Raw genomic sequence first — 15,787 nt, 5'->3', positions numbered from 1 at the left:
TGTAATGGCTATCAGGGACTGAGAAAGGTTGGGATGAGGGTAATGATTGACCAGGAGTGATGGGCTTGGGCAGCATGTAATAATAGGCTTGTAATCGGATTCTGGTTCAGATTTTGATCAGGAGGGAGTGAAGTAAAGCCAATATGATTGAAAATCTGAAGCAAAAATAGAAATTGCTGGAAATGCTTAGCAGGGAATTCAGAGTTAACATTTCAGGTCCGGTCACCCTTCCTCAGAAGTGATGGCAGTTAGGAAAATATTGTATTTTTAATGCAGAAGATAGGCTGAGGTGTGGAGGTTAAGAGTAAACTACAAGTGGAGATAGAGCCCAAAGAAAGAGAAAACCAGGTGAACAGATAAAGGAGTGTATGACAATGAGGCTAGAAGAGTGAGTAGCTGTTAATGGGGACTGTTAGTAGCTAACACTGTGTTCTGTGAGATAACAGACTATGTGAATACAAGGTGTGGAGCTGGATGAACACAGCAGGCCAAGCAGCATCTTAGGAGCAGGAAAACTGATGTTTCAGGCCTAGACCCTTCGTCATCTGATGAAGGATCTAGGCCCGAAACGTCAGCTTTCTTGCTCCTAAGGTGCTGCTTGGCCTGCTGTGTTCATCCAGTTCCACATCTTGTTATCTCAGATTCTCCAGCATCTGCAGTTCGTATTATCTATGTGACAACAAGGCCTGGTATGTGGGGGTTGAGGTAAGGACATGAAGAAAATGCCTCAAGCTCTGAAACTGTTGAACTCGATACTGAGTCCAGAAGCTGTAGAGTTCTTAAGTGGAAATGAGGTGCTCTTCTTCCATCTTGAGCTGAGCTTCACTGGAACACTGCTGCAAGCCTGAGGCAGAGATGTAGGCCAGGGAACAGGGTGGTTTGTTTAAGTGTTGACAGACCTGTTGAGCTTTTCCAGAACCTTCAGTTTTAGATTCTGATTTCTAGCAAACGTAGTTCTTTCGGTTCATATTTTAAAATCTTACCTGGCTGGTGACAGCATTGTCGTAGGTGACTCACAGAACCTTTGCTAGCCCACATGTCGACCTGTTTTTTTTCCCTCACACGACAAGTTTAAACAGTGTTCCTCACACAGGCGTATTTACTTACATATGCACATACGAGGATCTTCGGCCTGTTATTTTGAAAGTATGGCAGACAGAGCCACATGCAGCTCATAATGACCTTCCGGTCTGACGGGCAGGAAGTTAAAATGCTTTTTTGGCTCTCAATACCATTGAATTTCTGAGCCCAGAGACACGCGGAAATAGTTTTGCGATTTGTTTGTCATTCTCCTCAGAACAGTTAAAGCTCAGATTCTCTAAGAAGTTTGCAATCCAATTCCCTGACATTCTGATATTTCAGAGTTTGTGATATTAGGAGCCACACAAATGGTACTCCATGGCAAAATTATAAACAAGAAACTGGCCTCAAGGGGTGTCTGTAATTTCCAAGTTTGTCATGCTTTTAAATTTTGTTTTTCCATTTTAATTCAAAGAGCACAGATTTCAATTGCACTCGTGTTTAAAGTACAATGCTAGCTTCTAATCCTATAGTCAGGAAGAATTAGCTCCACAAGATGGATGTCATTCTGACTGATGAACACAACTGTCTAAAGCAAGAAAGAAAAGTGCTCTTATTTTAAGAAACAAATCATAATGCAAGTGTGTGATTTTTTGATGGGCCATCTGTTTCAATTATGAACCTGAAGAAAAGTATTCTGTTTAAGGTGCAATGCAACTTCACAAGTGTTACATTTTACATGAAACATGTTAGGCTTTGTGCACTTCTGTGACAAGATTCAATGGTAATCTTCTTTTTGCAGATGTTCTGACATCTCATTTGCAGCCTTCACTTTGAATTATCATTCAAATTCAGACAAGTAGAGACATCTGTGGCTTTATCACTGTTTCTTAGTCCATAAGAGGTGGTCAACATTTCTGTGAAACAGTGCATGCTAAAAGGTAATTGATTCATGCAGTGTTTTGGAGACAAAGAAAGTGCAATAGCTGTAGGCTCCAGTGTAATGAAATATCTGAGATCCCAACATACTCTGGTCTGTTGGCACTCAACATATTGGCAAATGATATAGAATAGGAAGTACTTAGTTTACAGGGTGTGTTTCTATCAATTGCGTTAATCAGTAAAAAAAACCTCATTGGTCATTTTGAAGAAAAACTAACTTGATGTTAGGGAGTCTACAAAACAGAAGTCTCCTTTTTCATATTATTTAAGGATCTTAAATGCATAGAGTGACAGATTTTTATGCAATGAATGACGAACATAGGCAGTAATGAGCATAGACTTATAAATTGCCAGCAGCCACTTCTCATCAGGAGTAGCAGTTCTTTGTTTGTACAGTCATAACCATATGAATCAGCATTGACTCAATTATAAGAAGACCAATGATGGTATTTACTGATATACAGACAAGGTGATTGAAAAGATGTTTGGCAGGCTTGCCTTCATAGCTCAGTCCTTTGAGTGTAGGAGTTGGGAAGTCATGTTGAGGTTGTACATGATATTGGTGAGACCTCTTCTGGTGTACTGTGTCCAGTTCTGGTTGCCCAGTTATAGAAAGGATATTATTAAGCTGGAGATGGTTTAGAAGAGATGTGCCACATTGTTGGGTATGGAAGATTTGAGTTATAAAGAAAGGCTGGATAGGCTGGAGCATTTTTCACTGGAACATAGGACGTTGAAAGATGATCTTATAGAAGTTTATAAAATGATGAGGGGTATAGATAGAGTTAATGATAGTTGTCTTTTCCTGAGGAGGAGAGGTTTCAAGACTAGGCAGCACATTTTTAAGGTGAGAGAAGAAAGATTTAATAAAGACATGAGAAGCAATCTTTTTTTAACAGAGTGGGGTTCGCATGTAAAATGAATTTCCTGAGGAAGTAGTGGATGTGGGTACAATTAGACCATTTAAAAGACATTTAAATAAGTACGCGAACGGGAAACATAGGGACGGATAGGGGCCAGGAGCAGGCAGGTGGGACTAGTTTAGATTTGGAGGCATATGGCCAGCAGTATAAAAAGTCAGTGTCCATCCCATATGACTCTGATTTTGACTGACTCTATCTCAACTCAGCATTCATTTAAATAAATAGAAAGGTGTGAATATCCTAACTGCAGTTGTTGAATATTCTGAGTTTTTTCTTGAAAGTCACCTCAAAGGTATAAAGGTAAACTTTTCTCCTTCTTCTTAGGCTGTCCCTCAAAATTATCGATGACTTCCTCTCATTCCAGAATTGTGAATCTTGAGTTGGCTGCACAGTCCAAAGTGAAGGCATCTGGTATTTGGAGAGATAAGTGGTTCAGGTTTTCATTTGCTCCTTCTACTGTTTGAGGCCCACAATGCCCTGCTGGACATGCACAAGAGAGTTGACTCCCTTGTGGCAGTGTTGGATAGCCTTGGGTGAGAGACTCCTATGAGCTAGTGAAGATATTGCACTTTACAGCAAGGTATTAACGATGCCCTGGAAGCATTTTCTCTGCCCTCTGATAATGCTTGACCAGCTGGAGCTCAGAGAAGTGGGAAGTTTGCTCTGAAAGTCTTATGTCGGGCATGCAGATGATGTGCCGTGCCCAATGCAGCTGATTAACAGGAAATAGAGCCTCATTACTGAGAGAGGGCACCAACATTGGACTGATACTGTCCTGCCAGTGAATCTGTAGGATATAAACAAAATTCCTTCTGTTTAATAACTTTACATTTTAGAATTAAGTCCATAGAAACTATGCAAAATAATTACAAAGGTGGGCCTACTTTTTCGAGTTTCAAATAGTTACTAGTGACTGAAATAGAGAGTGCAAGGATTGCCTCGGTCCATATGTTTAGACTTAAGCAATTTTAGCTCTTCCAATGTCCACAGTTAGAATAGGAAGGAGTAATAATATAGGGCAAAACCTGCATTGGCCCCATTATAATCAAGATCCAGGAGTAACACGTCAGTCACTTCCATATCCAGTACAAATCATTTCGGGAAGTTTTGTGCAGTCTCTTTAAGGAGCAATGCTTATGTGAGTCAGAATTGAAGATGCTGGCCTAATCTTGCAAAATTAAATCACTGAATCTAAATAGAGTGAGGCATCTGGGTTTGAAATGTGCACTGGAGCTCAGCCTGTCTAAGATAAAGCTCCCACTAATTTTGCAAAGCTACTTGACTTAAGCCCACAACCTTCTGGCTCAATGATATGTCTCGGCCCGAAACGTCAGCCTTCCTTCTCCTCTGATTTTGCTTGGCCTGCTGTGTTCATCCAGCTGCACACCTTGCTATCTCAGATTCTCCAGCATCTTCAGTTCCTACTATCTCTGAAAAGAAATATGTTCACTGGTTGGGGATTCCAGAAATAGTTGGCAGAGTCTGAGAATTAGGGCCAGACCATTCAGGAGAGATGCTAGGAAGCACTTCCATACACAAAGTGTGGGATAGGTTTGGAACTCTCTTCCACAAATGGCAGGGGATGCTGAACCAGTTGTTAATGTTAAATCTGAGATGGATAGATTTATTTTATTTTAGGATCAGCCATGATCCTATTACTTGGCAGAACTGGTTCAAAGGGCTGAATGGCCTATTCTTGTTCCTATGTTCCATGTGTCAAACATTTGAGTGCTGTTAGAGCTATACTCATTCAGGCAAGTGGGGAGAATTCTACCACACTCCTGACTTGTGCCTTGTTGACAACGGACAAGCTGTGGGGAGTCAGGAGGTGAATTACTTGCTGCAGTATTCCTAGCCCCTGACCTACTCTTGGAGTCACAGTATTTATGTGGCTAGTTCAGTGCAGTTTCTGGTCAATTGCTGATGTTAAGTGGGTTAAGTGATGTTAATGCTATTGAATGTCAAGGGGCAAAATTTAAATTCTTCTTCTTGGAGATGTTCATTACTTGGCATTTCTGTGGTGTGAATGTTGCAATGTCACTTGGCAGCCTGAAACCTGGACATTGCCTGGATCTTGTGTTAGTTGAACACGGACTGCTTCAGCATCTGATGAGTCACAAATGGTACTGAGTAATGTGCAATCATCAGCAAATGCTCCCATTTCAGACGTTACGCTGCAAACAGGCTCAACCATCTTCCTATGTGCCAGGTATGACTCCAACCAGTGGGGAGCTTTACCCCAATTTCTACTGACTCATTTCGCTAGGTTCTTTATTTGGCACACACAGTCAAATGCTGTCTTAATGTTAAGGGCTGTCACTCTCATGTCACCTGAGGAGTTCAACTCTTTTGCCCGTGTGTGACCCAAGGCTGAAATGTGCAACCTTTGTTGAACCCAGACTGGGCAGTAGTGGGCAGTTATTGCCAACTAGGTGCAGCTCAATAGCACTGTCAATAACTTATTCTATCAATTTAGTGATGATTGAGAGAGAGCATTTTCCAATCAGCATGTTCAGAGATGTTAGTGCACACTTTTGGACCAGGTGGGACTTGATTCCAGGAATGATAGTGTGGTAATTGGCCGGGTTATATTAGTCTTACTTTTGTGTACAGGGTATAACGTGGCAATTTTCCGCATTGTTGGGTAGAAGCCAATATTGTAACTGCACTGGAATGGCTTGGCTAAGGGGAGTAGCAAATACTGGAGCACAAGTCTTTCGGTGTATTGCCAGCGTGCAACAGGGCCATAGCCTTTGTAGCTTCCAGTACCTCCAGCCAATTGTTGATGTCACTGGTTCAAATTGAATTGGGTGAGGATTGGCATCTGTTCTGCTGGGAACCTCCAGAGGAAACTGAGATAGGAACAAGAATAGGCCATTCAGCCCTTTGAACCAGTTCTGCCAAGTAATAGGATCATGGCTGATCCTAAAATAAAATAAATCTATCCATCTCAGATTTAACATTAACAACTGGTTCTTCTGGCTGAAGATTACAAGTGCTTCTACCTAAAATATTGCACTGATGTGCTAGACTCCATCAACATGAAGAATGAGGACATTTGTCCTTCCTGCAAAATCCTTACCATAGCCTTTCAGTATAAGGGGACCGTATGCCCTGCAATGTGGCTTTGTACTTCCGTAGCAGGCTTCAAGTATATCAGAGCAATGACATATGATGGGTTGGCAGTTACTGTATGCCATTGTCCAATTAATTTGAATGAGGGCTGTATGTTGCTAGTGCCTGTGCATTGTGCACTGAGATGTAATTTGGCTGGATACAACATGGAGATTGTCTGGAGCAAGCAATGAGATGAATTCACCAGGTACTCACTGACTTCCAGTCAAGATTTCTTAATTTCTAGTCTGTTTGACATGTTTGGAAAGATAGCTGAATATTAATGGAGTGAGTTGGGCTGTCAACCAAGGCATTTAGCAAACAATAAACCCCCTCCCGCTTAATTGGCAACTTGCTGCTGCCTAGTAAGAAAAGTGCCACACTATTTGTAAAAAGCCTAAAAAATAGCATGAGATGGCCCTGATGTTGGAATTCTGTCACACATTTCCCATGTCCCTCAGACCCGATAAGATTCACAGGCTGATTGAATGGGTGGATACATGATGGATTGAGCTGAATGCAAAGGAATACAAATTATTAGATATTTTTGGTAGTGATCAAGTGTGATGAAAGAATATTCAATTGTGGTTTTCAAAAGAGAATTGAACAATGATCTGAAGGGAAATAGTTTGCAGTGCCATGGGAAAAGAGCAGATGATTGGTACAAGCTGAGTAGCTCTTATGCAGGCCTGACACAGGCACAGTGTTACTGTGCAGTGGCCTGATGTTATTCCATGGCTTGAGGCATTAATGAGGTCTCCTGTATACGTGTGTGTGTGTGTGTGTGTGTGTGTGTGTGTGTGTGTGTGTGTGTGTGTGTGTGTGTGTGTGTGTGTGTGTGTGTGTGTGTGTGTGTGTGTGTGTGTGTGTGTGTGTGTGTATGATATACCAAATACATATATGGGGGATATATGTAAATATATATACTAAAGAGATGTGTGTGCATAGACATACATATTAACTTGGAGAATATTTGATCTCAGAGCAAAATTCTTGGGTGGTAGCAGGGATTTTTGAGTTCAATCACTTTTGAAACCCTGTAGATAATAAGTTGAATTTGTCTTTAACAGGTAATATTGCACGTACAACTATTGCATTTTAACTCATTTATACTTGGTCCTGCAGTTTTTTTGTCTTAATAATAAACATATATGTTTTGGAATAAGCCTTCTTGAAGTCTCCAAAACATCACTAATTGAGCCTAAGGTAAATAACTTACAGTGCTCACAGATAATGGGAACCGCAGATGCTGGAGAATCCGAGATAACAAAGCGTGGAGCTGGATGAACACAGCAGGCCAAGCAGCATCTTAGGATCACAAAAGCTTTTGTGTTTCTAAGATGCTGCTTGGCCTGCTGTGTTCATCCAGGCCTACATTTTGTTAACTTACAGCACTCTGTGGGTTTTAGTTGTTATTTACTAATTTGATTATATCATTCTTTTGTTATCCTGAAGACTCATCTTATCTGCACCCACCTTTATCTTCCCACTACCAGGAAACTTTGTTTTACGTAAAATGGTTCTGGCAATTGGAGGTGCTTACCAGCTGGAAATATTTCCAATTGCTTATCTTAAGTGGTCATGAATCCTTTATATGCTCCAGAAACACAAAAATATTTTATCTTCGCTCCAGCCCCTATCACCCCTCTGATTCCCGTCCCGTGCAAGGTCCCAGCTACAGACCCACTCTCATGCTGATAACTCGCAATATGGATCAATGTTGGACCAGCCCTGGAAGATTTGGCAGCACTGGCAGGAAAATCTTGGATCCAGCTCTCCCTCCTGGATGTATTTGTACTTTTAGAAAATGTGCTCCCCATCTTAATATACACCAGGTGCTGGAAATCTGAAATTAACAAAACTGGAAGTGTCGGGTAGGCTCGTCAAATCTGGTAAAATCCGTACAGTGAGAAACAGAGATAGTAACTTGATTCAAACATGGCTCTCCTTTGGGACTGCTCAACACACTAATCATAGCAAATGCACTTTCCCATTGATTTGATTGTTTTACTGTTGTCACATGTACCTAAGTACAGTGAAAAATTTTGTGCTGCCTGCAATCCAGGCAGATCCTAACATACAAAGATCATAGTGATTGAACAGAGGTGCAGAACCATTGTAAGAAATGTGAGAATAAGATGTGTTGTAGAGTTTTCAAAACTACGCCCTGTGCCAGTGTCATGTTAAAGTGGTTTGTTTTACTTCAGAAAATCTAACCACCTCAAAGATATAGTATTAGCTCATTGGAAAATTTCTAAGTTATTACAGTGGCATCAAAATGTCACTGATATTCCCAAGGGCCGTCTTGAGTTTCTGCCTGTCATATCTAGCTTTGACAGGAAGCCTGATGTTGAGGAAAGCACTTACAGAGTTGTAATGATCTGGTATCGGTACAAGGTATCTGTATTTAAGCTTTTTGGACATGCAGATATAATCAAATTTTGGAAGTAGCATTCTCCTGCCACTCTCTTCACCCAGTGCAGGTGGGCAAATATAAAGGTAACCAACTTAAGGAGAAATATTATTCTGTATCTCTTCAATGAATTAATTTGACAGTGTTACTTTCTCACAGTGAGTTAGAAATTTCTGGATCCAAACCCCACTCCCAGATGAATAATCCAGACTCACCCCACACATTGTGGAAGTTTGATGTTTTTGAATATTTCTGATAGGGTTCTTAGCCAGTATCTTAGCTTACCATTTGGCTGGATGAAAACTATTCAAAGAATATTTTTGTCAACAGTTCTTCCTTAACTTACTGTTTAATTGTTCATCCTTCATTTTTGGAGTCTTTAGGAGATCACTTCAAAAAATATTTTTGTTTACCTCACATCAAAACAACCATCGTACTTGAAAGTAATTTAGTATAATTGAAGCGTAGTTCACATGCTAAGGCAAAATGTAAATAATCATGTAGTTCAGGCTCAAGTTACAGACTGGAGAGTAATAATAGTGTGTCATTTCACAGTAATATATTGCTCGGTTCTTTCCAGTGGTAATGATAAAAATACAGTTATAGGTAATGTTTGGAATAGATTGCAATTGCATTCACTTCCACAGAAGTCTTGGTCAATTTTTGTTCAGCCATCAATCAGAGGTCTGTATTTATTGGAGATCAGGCTCAGTCTTCTCACAATATAGGCATAATTGCGATAATTGAGATGTAACATACATGCATAGGTAAGTAATATCTTGTCTAACTTGAATGAATATTTTTTACAGCATATGTACACATACATGTGAGTTATGCAAGGGACCAACCGTATGCAAATATTCTTAGCCTGAAATCTATAATCATCTGACTAGAGGATTTATTTGAATGAAACTTTAAACCAGGATACGACAGCCACTAATAAATAATGAAGCATAAGGTCAGGGTAATGTCTCCTGTCTTTGATTTATGTTCACATAATGAAGTAAATGGGGTTTTAAACTCTAACATTACTGAAGATCAGATTAGAAAGCCATTAGTGGCAATATGAGTGGTAAAGCATCAGGTCCTGATGGTCTATTTGGAGGAAGGTTCAAACAAGATGAAACTGTATTGATTGCAACCTTATCTTATTACGCAGTAAAATCTTTTTGATGCATTCTGGTTAGAACATGAGTAGGTTCAACAATTATTCCCATACCCACAGGGAAAGCTTTTGTAAAATAAATTTTGTAAGAAATCGGTTTGCCTTGCAAAATCTATGTGGGAAGGCCATTAGTTTGTGTTGAAGTATGTGTGAGACTGGGAGTGGAACAAATTTGACTCTTGATATTTTGGGAAATATGTAATCTCTTCATTGTACAAACTGGGGTCTAAGATATGGGTGTTTTATTGAATGGAAATTCACTGGGATTCACCTTGTTAACTTGTTTTGGATAAATGTAGCTAATGCTGTAAACGAGCAAAACAGGTAGATTATGATGTCAATCATTGTACAATATTAACCTGAAAGCAGTGCTGTCATTTTTAAATACCATACACCAGCCTACGCCCTGCTAAACCATGCATAGAAGGGCATAATATTGAACAGCATGAAGGATCACTTCCCTGTGCCTAATCAATATTACACTAAAGGATTGTGAACTATTTGCAAGTTAGTTGCTGGATTATTTCTTTGTCTGCTAGTAAAATTGTGCATGGTTTTGGAGCTTCCCATGCATGTCAAAAATTTGGACGCTCCATGCAGTTTGTTGGTGCTGAAGTGTATCTGATTTGGAGCCCTGTGGTAAAGCAACAAGCATGGGTGACTTGATAGGCCTCCCCTTGGAACCGTGAATAATTGGGAGAATGAAGCAAGGTCATATGGAAGAGGACAAGTTGCTGGAAGATGGAGGAAGAGAAGATCCAAGAAGAACTGGAGAAAAGGATAAAGTAGGGGAGGTTATAAGGTAGAAAACACACTTCTGTCTTTACGTGATGAAATAATTGATAAACAGTTGGTATGATCGGAAACATGGCACCATCACGGTGAAAAATCATGACTGGGTCTCCACGAATCTTTCATTATCTCCACTCGATTCATGAACCTCGAGTTATCTTGTTCTGAAAACACAAACATAAGAAAGGTTGTTTCCACAGAAAAATTGTGAAATCAATCATTACATACTGTTTCAGTAGTGATTAGGTTCCTGTTTGACTACAAGGTTCTTGATTGGGGTTGTTATCCCTGGGCAATCAAGAAAGACATTGGCTGACCAATATAACCAGGGGATTAGAATTTCCTCAGTTGAGGATTGATTCTGAGCTGGCTGGCGATAGCCAGTGTACTGTGAACTAGTAAATAAAGGGTATGACTTCAGTTCCAGGCTTTTATGAGAAGCAGTTGGTGCAGTTACCACTGATGGTAGTAAAAGACTTGGGCCCAAGCCTATTGGGGTGGAATTAAATGAGAAAGATTCACCCAGATTGGCTCAATATTTTGTAAATGGAAAATGGCTGCCTCAGTGAAGTCCTAATGAAATAGCCAGAAGTTTTTTCAAGAAGGGAATGAAACTATCAAAAGAGACAAAGCCACTGTTCATGTTGACCAGGATATAATTATGAGGTTTTGCAGGGCCTGCTCACTGTCATTTGCTTTCTGGGAAAAAGTAGAGGCAGAAATCAGGAGGCTGAAGAGTGAAAGGATCATCAAACCAGTGCAGTTGGCAGAATGGGCAAAACTAGTCGTACTGATTGTGAAACCTGATGGCTCAGTTTGCTTTTGTAGGGATTTTAAGCAAACAGAAATCCCTTCTCACAGCTGGCTAAATACTCAAAACCTTGCATAGTGGACTTGTATGTCAAGTTGGTGGATTGGGGGGGCGGGGGCTATCTTTTACAAGTCTGGGCATGAGCCGTACCTACCTGCAATTGTGACCGAATGAAGAGTCCCAGGAGAATGCAACAATTAATATCCATAAGGGTTTATACCAATATACCAGACTGTCACTTGGAGTATCATCAGCTTGTGCTCTTTTCCAGTAGACCATGGAGAACTTTTTACAAGGGCCACCCCAGGTTGCCATTTATCTGGATAATGTACTAATAACAGGGAAAAACAATAATGAACTTGTGGAGAACTTGGGCATGGCTCTTTAATGTTTCTCCCAGGTGAATATACACCTTAGATGAAAAAAAATGTGTGTTCCAGGAGCCCCAGATAAACTAATAGGGTTACAGAGTTGACAAAACTGGTTTACACACATTGAAAGAGAAAGTGAGGGGGATCAGAGGAGCCCTAGCTCCCATGCCGGTCCTGGAGCTTAGGTCTCTCCTTGGATTAGTGAATTATTACAGAGACCTGGCCTCCATCGTGGCACCTGCACACCTGCTATTGAAGAAGGGTCTGCCTTAGAAATGGTCGAGAGGCCAAGAAACAGCCTTTAGAGAACATAATAAAAAGCAGTTATCGTCATCAAAGGTGTTGACCCATTACGATCCGAAGTGCGAAGTAGCGCTGACAGGCAATACCTCCCCATATGGTATAGAGGTGGTAATGGTTCACCAGTAGCTCAACGGAGAGGAATGCCCGATGGCATGTTTCCTGGACTCTGGCTGAAGCCAAGCACAAGTCTGCCCAGATAAAGAAGGAAGGTTTAGTGATTGTCTTTGGTGTGTGGAAGTTTCACCAATACCTTTATGGATGGGAATTTGTCATAGTAACAGATCACAAACCCCTGCTAGGGGGGAGTACAAGATGGTGCTGTGGTAGAATTTTGTGGTAGAATTCTGTGTTGGGCCTTTATTCTCAGTGCATACAAGTACACTTTAGAGCACCATCCAGTAGGCCAAGTGGCTAATGTGGATGCCTTGAGTAGCAGATACGCCACCAGTTGTGCCTCCACTGGAAGAGCCAGTTTTAGTTTTAAACTCTCTGGAGAGCCTACCAGTCACTGTGGACAATATCAGACTGTGGGTACAAAAAGATCCTGTCCTTGCAAAACTGAAACAGCTGGTGGTAATGGGGGAAACAGAAGGACCATCACGACGAGGATTGAAACCTTTCTGGACCTGGTGAGACCAGATCACTGTAGAGGATGGCATATTACTGCGGGGAGCAAAGGTGATTGTCTTGAGCAAAGGTTGGCACCAGATACTGGTCACCAGGGTCATCCAGGGGTTTCCAAGATGAAGATGCTGGCAAGAAGCTATGTCTGATTGCCAAGGCTAGATATTGACATGGCTACATTGGTCGGGCTGTGCCAAGAGTGCCACCAAGAACAAAAATTGCCACCAGCAACTCCCTCACATTTGTGGGAATGGCCGGGAAAACCCTGGACCCAATTGCATGTTGGCTATGCCGACACTTTCATGGGCTCAATGCTCCTGGTCATTGTGGATGCCCATTCAAAGTAGTTGGATGGGCATAAAGTTTGTTCAGCAAACTCAGGAATGATGATTGAAAAGCTGTGAGCATTGTTCACGACACATGGACTACTTGAAGTGTTGATCAAGGACAATGGGATGTCGTTTACGACCAGGGAATTTAAATATTTCCTAAAGCCAAATGGCATTCAGCACATACCAACAACTCCTTACCATCCATTGTACAATGGTCTAGAGGAAAGACTGATTCAAACACTGAAGACAAGCTTAAAGAAATAATCTACTGTGTCAACTGATACCAACTTTCACGGTTCCTGTTCGATTATCGGACCATCCCACACGCAACATCCGGGAAAGCTCCAGCAAAGTCGCTGATGGGGAGAAGACTCCACAACGGGTTAAACCTGATGTTTCCAAACCTGAGGGGTTCGGGGGTTGGTGGGGTGGAGGGAGGGTGATATAAAACAGAGGCAGGAAAGCCCATGCCAGCCACATACCTCCTCCAAGTAAGGCAACTTAATTCAGGGGAAGAAGTTTGGAGTCAGAGACGTGGGAATGGCACTGCATGGGTAGGAGGCAAGGTCAATGAGAAGTCAAGTCCCATGACATACAAAGTTTGGGTAGGTGATACAGTCCTCTACAAGCACATGGATCACCTACAAGCTGTTACCATGCAAATGGGGCAGGAGCAAAACTTACCTGGCATCTCAGAATGGCCTGAAGGCCTAGCAGGAACCGTAAGAACTCCCTCTCCATCTAGTATTGAGAAAACCTCAGAATTTGAAATGGACACAGCCTCAGTACCATTGCAACTGGAAGAAAAGGAGGAGCCCCTCCCGAGATGTTCTGGACACAGGGGATGGCCCATGGTCCAGCACACATCGCCCGTGTCGAAATCTGAGTCAGAGGAACTCGACCTGGGGTGAAAACATTGCAAGGGAGGCTACCAGCAAAAGGCCAGGCCTACATCCCCAGACTTTGTGGTGGTGGGGAAGTATGCAGGATGTAGTGATTGGGACCAAGTGGACCTCACTGACCATGAGGTTTTTGCTTTGAGTCATTTACCTGGGCCAATCAGGAAAGCCCTGGCTGCCCAATATAACCAGGAAATTAGAATCCATTTAGATCGGGAGGCTGACACCGAGCTGCAGCCGGTGTACCCTGCACTAGTAAATAAAGGGGACTTCGTAACAGGAAACCAGCCTCTGTGCAGTTATTTCAGTTTCCAAAAGTGAACTAGTCTCTTGTGTTTTCCCTTAGTGCTGGTCTTATATTTGCCTTTTCTGTCTGTCGTCATGCTCCCATGAGATAGCTGTAACTTGGATGGTGGATGTTTTCTACCTTCAATCAAGGAGATTGCACATTGCCTTGGAAACTGAGCTCATGCATTTGGAAGTGGGTACAAAGCAGCACTACTGTAACTTGGGCCGCAACACTCAGAGATTTACAGGCAACAGCAAACTTATGTTGTTTATTCCCAGGATGTGAGTGTCACAGGTAAGGCTAACATTTGCCTTCCTTCCTTAATATCCCATGGGCATGCGGTGATGAGTTTTATTCATGAACCATGACAGCCCATTTGGAACAGGTACACCCACAGTTCTGTTTGGAAAGGAGTTTCAAGATTTTGATCCAGCGTTAGTGAAAGAGCTGTGGTGATCTGCTTCCAAGTCAGGATGGTGAGTGGCTTGGAGGGGAGTTTTCAGGTGGTTATCCCAAGTGTATGCTATCCACGTCCTTCCAGCTAGTAGAGGCGGCAGGTTTAAAGGTGTTGTTGAGGAAGCCTTGATGTGTTGCAGAAGTGAATCTTTTAAATGACATCCACTGATGACACTGGCAGAGCCATGTGGGATGGAATGCTTCAGGTTGAAGATGGAGCGATAATCAAATAGGCTGTTTTGTCCCATTCATTCATGGGGATGTGGACATTGCTGGATGGGTCTGCATTTATCGCCCAATCACACCCACTCTTCCAAATGGTAGTAGTTGCGAGTTTGAGCTTTTGAGTGTTACTGGATTTGTAAATACCTGGCAAGTGGGGAGTATGTCATCACAATCCTGACTCATGTCTGATGGGATAGTGGACAGGCTCTGAGGAGCAGGGCCTCATTTTGCCATTGAGGAATTCCCAGCATCTTACCTGTTCTTACTGTACAGTACTTAAATGGCTGGCCCAGTTCAATTTCAGATTAATGATAACACCAAAGAGGTTGATACGGTGATAATGTATTGAATGGCATCAGTGCTGGTTAAAGTCATCCTTGTTGATGATGGTCATTGTCTGGCACTTATGTATCATGAATGTTACTTGACTCAAAGTATTAGTCTGGTAAATCTTCTCTGAATTGCTTTCATTGCATTCACAACCTTTTAAGAGTGCAGTGACCAGTACTGTTACACAATATTCCAAATGCAGTTTCACCAATTCCCTGAGTAACTGAAGTATAACCTCCCTGATTTTACATTCAATGAAGCAAAGCACTCTATTAGCTTTCCTGATTACTTGCAGATCTGCATACTAACCTTCTGTGACTCAGTAACTTAGATGCCCAGATCTCTCTGTGTTTCAGATCTCTGCACCCTCTGATTATTTAAACAGCAAACTTGTTTTGTATTATTTCTGCCCAAATGGACAATTTCATACTTTCCCACATTGTACTCCATTTGCTAGATCTTGCTCATTCACTTCTCCCGTCTATATCCCCTTTGTAACCCATTATGTAAGCTTCACGGCTCACTTCCCCAGCTAATGTTGTGTCATCAGTAAATTTAGCTACTGCACCTTCAATTCCATCATCCAAATCTTTTTTTATAGAATGTAAAGAGTTGACACCCCAGCTGCAAGTCATCATATCCTGCTAGCCTGAATAAGGCTCACTTATTTCTGCTCATTGTTTCCTAATTGCCAGCAAACCCTCCATCCATCCAATATACCTGATATACCATGAGCTTTTATTTTCCAAAGTGTCTGGGACATTGTCTGTAAGGTATG

This window comes from Stegostoma tigrinum, chromosome 3 (assembly GCF_030684315.1).
Source record: "Stegostoma tigrinum isolate sSteTig4 chromosome 3, sSteTig4.hap1, whole genome shotgun sequence".
Classification (NCBI taxonomy): domain Eukaryota; kingdom Metazoa; phylum Chordata; class Chondrichthyes; order Orectolobiformes; family Stegostomatidae; genus Stegostoma; species Stegostoma tigrinum.
Note: the sequence above shows the minus strand (reverse complement) of the source record.